This window comes from Phragmites australis, chromosome 4, assembly GCF_958298935.1.
Source record: "Phragmites australis chromosome 4, lpPhrAust1.1, whole genome shotgun sequence".
NCBI classification, from domain to species: Eukaryota; Viridiplantae; Streptophyta; class Magnoliopsida; order Poales; family Poaceae; genus Phragmites; species Phragmites australis.
Genome location: NC_084924.1, coordinates 38,718,215 through 38,726,912, shown reverse-complemented (window position 1 = coordinate 38,726,912; position 8,698 = coordinate 38,718,215). Strand labels below are relative to the sequence as shown.

The window sequence follows — 8,698 nt, the reverse complement described above, 5'->3', positions numbered from 1 at the left end:
ACGACGGCCGATGAGGCGGAGGAAACGAGTGGGGGACGGGGCGGTTGAGGCTTGTGACGAGGGTGTTGCTGGCCGGACGGTGGAGGACCGTTGGTGGGCGGTGTTGGCGGTGAGGGCGGCAAAGCAACTACGACGGTCGTGGATCCGGTATCGGAGAGCTGCTGGAGACGATAGAGGAGGACAGGGTAGAGGCGAGCACATCGAAGAAGGAGGAGAAAGAGCACGAGCAAGCCGAGAAGAGCGGGGCAGGGGCGAGCCACCGGAGAAGAGGCAGGGGCGAGCCATCAAAGACGATGAAGAAAGAGGCTTGCTAATGCACGTAATTGTCGTTTTTGCTGTCTGAAATCGCACGCGAGCATGTATTAGGCGAGAATTAGACACCCCCAAGGCAATACATCAATCGGCAGCAGAGAGAGATGGTGACATCTTCCCCATTCGATTACACTTTGCCAAGGTTCGTACGCACTGCAGGATTTCCGGCGTTGTCTCTCGTTGCACAGCGCGGGCAAGGGAAAGGCTCTTCTGGCCACCGTGCCAGAGGGTCTTAGCCTCGTGGTGGGGCGGTCCCAGCATCCGACATCGGTCACACTTACGGCGGCGGGGACCTGAGGCCGTGGGTCGCCATAGCGCTGCTCGTGCTCCGTGAGGTCGCGCGCGAGGCAGAGTCTCTGTGGGCACCTTACCTCGTCATCCTCCCACGCCAGACCGACTCAACCATCTTCTGGTGAGTGAACCGACGCCAATCACTTTCTATGTTTCTACCGAAATGATTCTAAACTGTTGCTATGGATCTCATGTGGCGGTTTTTATATGAACTTCAGAATGATAGTTACATGCAAATTTTGATATATGTTACTGCAATATCCAAAACTTGCAAATTTCATTTGTAATTTATGCAAGTTGTCAGACATCAGTTATCTGTTTGGCTATGCACTGAACTTCTGCAATGGAATACATGAAGGTAGTCGGTGTACGTCGTACTGCCACAGTATATGCATCAGTAATAATGAAAAACCGTACTGCTGCAGTATATGCAATGAGAAAAACCCGTGCCGTTTCTTTTCATCGTCTGTAATTGTTTGGTGGATTTGTTGCTTGCATAGTAACTTTTATTCTACTTCTGTCACTTGTAGGAACACAGTTACTGGGCACAACAGTGGGTACTACCTCCCTGGCGCGGTCACCACCCCCTCCTCCGGCCGCGCCGCCGGCATCAGCGAAGAGGATTGCAGTAGTCTACTACCTCTGCCGCAACCGCCACCTCACGGCAAAAGTGATACGGAAAGCTCGAATGTAATAGTCAGCCAACATTATCTCAGTCCTTGAAGAGAAGAATTTCTAATAGCAAACTCACCATTCCTATTTCTAATATCGAACTCAGTAAGCCGCCATCATGTGCTTCGCCGCCGTTATTTAAAAAATAATAAAGAGCCCTTTGCATCAAGGTTAGCTTACAAGACAAATTTGATTTTGCTGTTATATACAAATATATAAACATATAATTGACTAATAGTCTTTTACTCTGCAGGTTTATATTACTAATAATATGACATACATGTCATGACAGCGGTGACTACAACGGAAGTGCTACTTTAAATAGTTAACGTTTAATACCAACACTTTTTTACTTACCAATATATCATGTTTGCTGTTGCACAGGTTAAATCTCAAAGGGGGAAAAAAGCAAATTAAAGAGACAGTCCTTAGCTAGATCATAAATAGAGTTCTACAAGGAAGGTACAAAACAATACTACTATGTGTTAATATAATATTTTGATCGTAAGTTAGTTACCTTTCTACAATATGTTGATTAAAACTACTTTTGTTGTTTCACAGTAAAAATGATATATTATATTCCGAGAATTATTATTATTATTACTTCTAATGCTTGTGCATAGTACTAATATTTTCTTTTGTTACCAAAATATTATACTTGTTTCATTACAGGGGAAAAGAGAAACATATAAATATAAATATATATATATATATGAGCAAAAGAAAAAAAAATCCACCTTAGAATTGAATAATATATGTACAGACAAGGAAACAACAAAAAATGAATTAAATGACGAAAAATAAACATCGAAAAAAACATGTGACATTTGAACACGCATGAAGGTATGGTCCAATACTCTGCAGAGTATATTTAGCATTTAAAAAACAGTTATACAAACCGGTCATACTACAGTCCTCCAAAATACAAATGACAATACTGCAACGCTATATTTTGGGAAGAAGAAAGAGTCAAACAGGGATCCAAATCCGCAACCATTTACAATCTGTGTTGCAAAGGAGGAAAAATGCGTATACCAACATTTAAAAATCCTCCAAAATTTCTTGCAAATTTAATCAATTTCAACGGTGATAGCCACTGTAATTTTTTGGCAAAAAATTGAAATAATTAGACAATACAATATTTTATTTGTTTTTACATCCATGGATGCTAACATAGACAGATCAATAAACGGGAAAAAACGGACCTTATATATTTCGTATAAACGGGCAAATACACCATCGCATAGGCTCACTAATACCAAATAACGATAAAATGCCACAATATGCACAACTTTATATATACGATACTTAGAATGAAATTAATAATAGAATATGAGCTATCCAAAAAGAAGATCCTGAGGCTACGGACCTAGATCATGATATTATAAAAGGACTTACATAAATGTTAGATGAATGCAATCCATTAGTAAAACAATTTAGACACGCAAGGGATCTAATCCACGAACATAACATCGTAGATCTAAGCATTTGAATAATAGGACCTAACAAGACGGTTCAATACAATACGAAACACCTGATAACAATGAATTAGCGTTACTTGTAATTGGTGATCTTTCTACGAAAGATTATAAAAGAGATGTTATCATACAAAGTAAACTTGAAGGATTGCAACAAATTTCAACATTACATCCCGCTTTAATGGCATTGCAATACGCAATGTTATTTCCATATGGAGAACAAAGCTACCATCTCGGTATTTATTACTATGGTGACAATAAAGGACAACAAAGAATGCAAAAATGAAATATAGTAACAATGCAAGATTATTATAGATATCACATGCACTATAAACCTAATCAGCAAAATCCATATCTATGTTATGGACGCTTATCAAAGCAAATAATAATTGATGTATGTGCTTGCATAGATGAAGATAGACTACGATTTATAAGCAAAAATCAAGATAAGCTAAGAGTTGAGTATCTACAAGGTATAGTTGATGTTGTAGAAAAAGGTTTACAGCATGGTTATGATATAGGAAAAAGAGTAATATTACCATCAAGCTACACAGGTTGCCGACGATATATGATACAGAATTACCATGATAGTATAGCTATAAGCCGCGTCTATGGACCACTAGATTTGTTTGTAACTTTCACATGTAACCCCAAATAGCTTGAAATAATAGAAAGTTTAGAACATAGCCAACAAGCAAGTGTTAGACCTGATATAATAGTACATATATTTCATATGAAATTGCAAGAGTTACTAAATGATATACGTTCAGGTCTAACCTTTGGACCTATAAACGTACTTCTATACTCAATAGAGTTCCAAAAAAAGGTTTACCTCATGTACATATATTAGTGTGGGTTGATAAATCAAATATTGAAATTACATGCAAAATGATCAACAAGTTTATATCAGCTGAAATACCTGACCCTAAATTAGACTCTCTTGGATATGTACTAATTGCATAACATATGATGCACGGACCACGTGGAAGCAAAAACATGTCCTACCCATATATGAAAAACGGAAAGTGTTCTAAACACTATCCTAAATAGATACAAAATGAGACTACATTTGATGGTAGTAGTTTCATTGTATATAGGAGACGTGATACCGGTATATATATACGGAAAATGATCATAACCTTGATAGCAAATGGGTAGTTCCACACAACTTATATTTGATAAAAAAAAGTATCAAGCTCATATAAACGTTGAGTATTGTAACAAAAGTAAGATATTAAAATACCTGTGCAAATATGTAAACAAAAGACCTGATACCGCAGAAATAATCTTCAAGAGCATAAAAAAAGATAATACATCTAAATATGTATAAGGTAATAATAAAGTTGATGAGATTAAAGAATATTTACAGTGTAGATACATATGTGAGCAAGATGCTCTTTGGAGAATATTTGGTTATGATATGCACCATCATCAACCTGCTGTAGAAATATTGCCAGTTCATCTTCTGTATTTAAACACAGTAACATTCGGTGATAACGCTGTATTAAACAAATTACTAAACAATCCAAAAATTAAAACAACTATGTTAACATAGTGGTTCGAAACAAATAAAAAATATAGTGAAGCACGTAACATACTGTGAGTTTCCCAAAAATGGATATGGAACAAAAAGGATAGTACATGGGCAAAACAACAACATGGAAGAAAAATAGGGAGATTGTATTATGTGAACCCCTAAAGGAGAACGCTTTTATTTGCAAATGTTACTAATGATAATTAAAGGAGCTAAAAACTATGAAGATATCAGAACATATAAAAGAGCTGTATATAAAACATATAAAGATACATGTGTAGCTCGTAGCTTACTAACCTATTCTGGAACATCGCTTTAACCGTATCCCACATACAATTAAAAATGATGATTTACAAAGCATGTTACTCGAAGAATTAGAACATCTATTTTCAAGAATTGAAGTTCAAATGAACATGTAGAACCTCTCCCTAAAACTGTACAGTACAAACCTGTGCACAACCGTCTTATAGAGGAAGAAATGGATTATGACATAGATAAATTAGAAGAAGAATCTAACATGTTATATGGAAAATTAAATAATGACCAAAAAATATATTCCAGACCATTGTCAAAACTGTATTGGATAAAAGACCGGGATTTTATTTCATATCAGGCTATGGAGGAATAGGAAAAATATATCTTTAGAACACTATTATCTCATATCTACAAGCACGTAAAATGATTGTGCTCACAGTAGCATCATCAGGTGTAGCATCCTTATTATTACGAAATGAAAGCACACTTGAGATTTAAGATCCCTTTAGAGATAGATGAAACTTCAATCTGTGATATAAAATAAGAGACAATGCTCGTTGAACTACTAAAAGAAACATCTCTTATAATATGGGATGAAGCACTAATGACTAACGAACAATATCTTGAAGCACTTGACAGATCATTGAGAGATATACTTAGTCAATCGAATTCATATGCAAAAGAAATGCCATTTGGAGGAAAAGTAGTTGTACTAGGAGGTGATGTCAGACAGATACTATCGGTAATTGAAAATAGAACAAAATCACAGATAATAAATGCATCTATGATCAAATCCAACTTGTGGAAACATGTGCATATATGCAAGCTAACAGAAAACATGAGATTGAAAAGAAACAATACAAACAACAATGATTATAATAATTTCCACAACTTTAGCAAATGGATACTAGACCTAAGTGATGGATTACTACCAGCAAAAAAAATATAATGATGATACATAACCAACATGGATATCTATACCTCCAGACCTCCTTATACATACCGAGGGTCCTAAGATACCGACTTTAGTTCATACTATTTATCCCAAAATATGAGATAAACTCTTATATGTTAACACTGGTACCATGTAAGGAGAAAGAATATTTAAGCGTAGACAATATCTCAAAATCATTTGATTGTTGTAATGATGTAGACATTTTATATCTTATTGAATGTCTAAATACACTAAATGCAAACAATTTTCTCCAACACAAACTTGTGCTGAAACCTAGAGTCCCAATTATGCTACTCCGTAATTTAAATGAAAGCATAGGTGTATGCAATAGTACACGATTAATTGTTAATAAACTTGGAGATAATGTAATTGAATCTACGATCATAATTGGTATAAACATCGGAGCAAAAGTTTATATACCACGAATAAATTTAACAACAAGAGGTTATAAATGACCTTTTATACTGAACTGTCGCCAATTCCCAGTTAAAATCTGCTAGGCAATGACTATTAACAAGAGTCAAGGACAAATACTATCTAATATAGGTGTATATCTGAAAAAACAAGTATTTACACACGGACAATTATATGTTACAGTAAGTTGGGTGAGTTCAAAAAATGGCTTAAAAATACTTATTGAAAATGATGACGGAACATGTGGAACTGAAACATGAAATATTGTATACAAAGAAGTTTTTAACTATATATAGGTACATACAAATAAAAGAGATGATGAATAAAAAAAGAAAGAGCTAATTCAATTAATCTCCATTCTATAATATCCACGTGCATTACACTTGGGTGATCTGTACATCCAACAAAAGCTTTACATGGCACTTACAAATACAAGAGATGATGAATAACAAAAGAGAGAGCTAATTCAATTAATCTCCATTCTATAATATCCACGTGCATTACACTTGGGTGATCTGTACATCCAACAAAAGCTTTACACTTATGTAAACAATATACTAACCTATTCTTTTCTTTTAGTACACGATACGATATAAAAATACACACTATATAGTCTGTGCTGTATTTTTTTTCCTACCTTCCAACTACTATTTTTTCATTGTTCTCTTGTCATATTGATTACTTTACTACGTGAAAAAAACTCAAAAGTGACGGGTTATAATCTTTATGGGTGACGGGTCACCCCGAACGCGTCACTGATGACTAGTCATAAGTGACAGGTAAAAACTCGTCACCAATAAGGTCATTGGTGACAGATCAAAACTTGATCCGTCACTTATTAAGGTCATAAACGACGGGTCATAACTGTGACCCGTCACTTATGACTAATTTACATTTTTCATATTTTTAGATAGAAAAAAGTCAAAAATATATATATTTTTTCAACCAAGCCATCCCAACACATGCCTATCACCACTAGCCAGAGGTCACTTCTATTTTTTCAGCACTATTTTCAGTCTTTGCGTCAAGTGGGAATCGAACCTGCCACGTCCCCTCGCACGCGTGTTACCACCTCAGCTATCGCGTGTTTGTGATGGACATCAGATATTTTATTCTTTTACCTTCTTTGCCAAAGGTCATAAGTGACGGGTTATAACCGTGACCCGTCACTAATGATCGTCACTTATGAAAGTTATATGTGACGGGTCGTAATCTTGACCCGTCACTAATGACTGATTTTTTTATTTTATATATATAATATGTATTATTACATATAAATTTTGATAGGTGACTGATTATAATTTACCTATAAAATTGTATTAATATTTTATGAATTTCTGAATATCTCATGCAAACGATCGCAATTTGATAGGGCCCCGGAGTGCCTCCGGTAAAACGGGCATAACTTTTGCACACAAACTCCTATTTCGAATTTTATTGACTCTACGGACATCTATAGGAAAAGTTACATCCGTTTCTCCCCGACTTGTCGGGTTCAACGAATTTTTTGAGTCCAAAAATAGCTTGAAATATTGAGTTCTCATCCCCGAAAGTTTCTACACCGTTTTTGAAACACGCGTCTGTGTCCATAGCCGCCACCCCTTACATCAAACTTGAGCAGAAATTATATATATTTCCTATTCTAATGCTGCTGAGGTGATAAAAAATAAGAAAAAATAAAATAAAAAATATTAGTGAACTAAGTATCTATGACTATTATCATTAGTGGCAGGTCACAACATGACCCGTCACTGATGTCAGGTTATAAGTGATGAATCATAATTTGACTCATCACTTATGAGTATCCAAAGTGACCCATCACTTATGATAAGTAATAAGTGACGGATCACCTTAGGTCAGTCATAAGTGACGGGTCAAATTGTGACCCGTTATTTATTACTTGTGACCTTACACTACTCATAAGTGATAGGTTAAATTATGACCCGTCACTTATAACCTAACATAAGTGATGGGTCATGTTACGACCCATCACTAATTTTATGTCTACTTTGTCTATTTTTTACGTAGTGCTTTCAAATTACACGGAATGTTCACAATTCAAGATTCATTTTTTAAGTTGCTCAAGGATGTTGTGACAAAATGTCAAATAAAATATCCATCATTCATAACTAAAATCAGCTAAGATGGATGTCTATTAATTGGACTTGAAATATAAATACCAACAGCGACGGCTTGCCCAATGCAAAAAACAGTTTTCCTTTGGATATGCAACTGTAATCAGAATTTGCGGCTATTTTTTTATTCAATGTTTTTCTGAGAAATTATCCCAAGCATAAATGCATAATCAAGTATACTCCCATGTTTTTATTGTTCTTTTTATTTCTCATGACCTCCCGGGTTTTTGTTGTTCTTTTTCCCCTGGCTTACAATAGCATATTTCACAATCCCACTCTTAAGGTGGACATTATCAATGAAAAAGTAGTATGACAAGGGATACAGCTAGAAGAGCTAAAACTAAAGCTGCAGAAAGTGAAGCACAAATGCTAGCGTCTCTCTAGAAGATACAATGGTTGATTTAGCTAATTCATCCAGTATACATGTTTATGAATTTTATCCCCAGTGTAAACGTGTAGTCCAAATAGTTGGTTCAATTATTATTTATTGATCTATACAAGGCTTATTATTGGTTACAATGGTTCAATTATTATTTATCGACAGGCATAGACTTGGTCAAGAAGTTTCTGGCATCCCACGATGAGGTTACTCTTGGTGACTCTTAAAGATTAAAAAAAGTACAACTACTATGCCAAGGTATGCTTAATAATT

General features: G+C 35.5%; 1 long non-coding RNA gene across 1 annotated transcript; it reads left to right on the top strand.

Annotated features, from left to right (window-relative positions):
- The first annotated feature begins 450 nt into the window (after nucleotides 1-450).
- On the top strand, nucleotides 451-8,403 carry LOC133914387 (uncharacterized). The gene is made up of 5 exons (XR_009909240.1): nucleotides 451-724; nucleotides 1,134-1,293; nucleotides 1,382-1,445; nucleotides 1,529-1,737; nucleotides 8,330-8,403. It is a non-coding gene; the product is annotated as an uncharacterized LOC133914387 (long non-coding RNA).
- The last annotated feature ends 295 nt before the right edge of the window (nucleotides 8,404-8,698 follow it).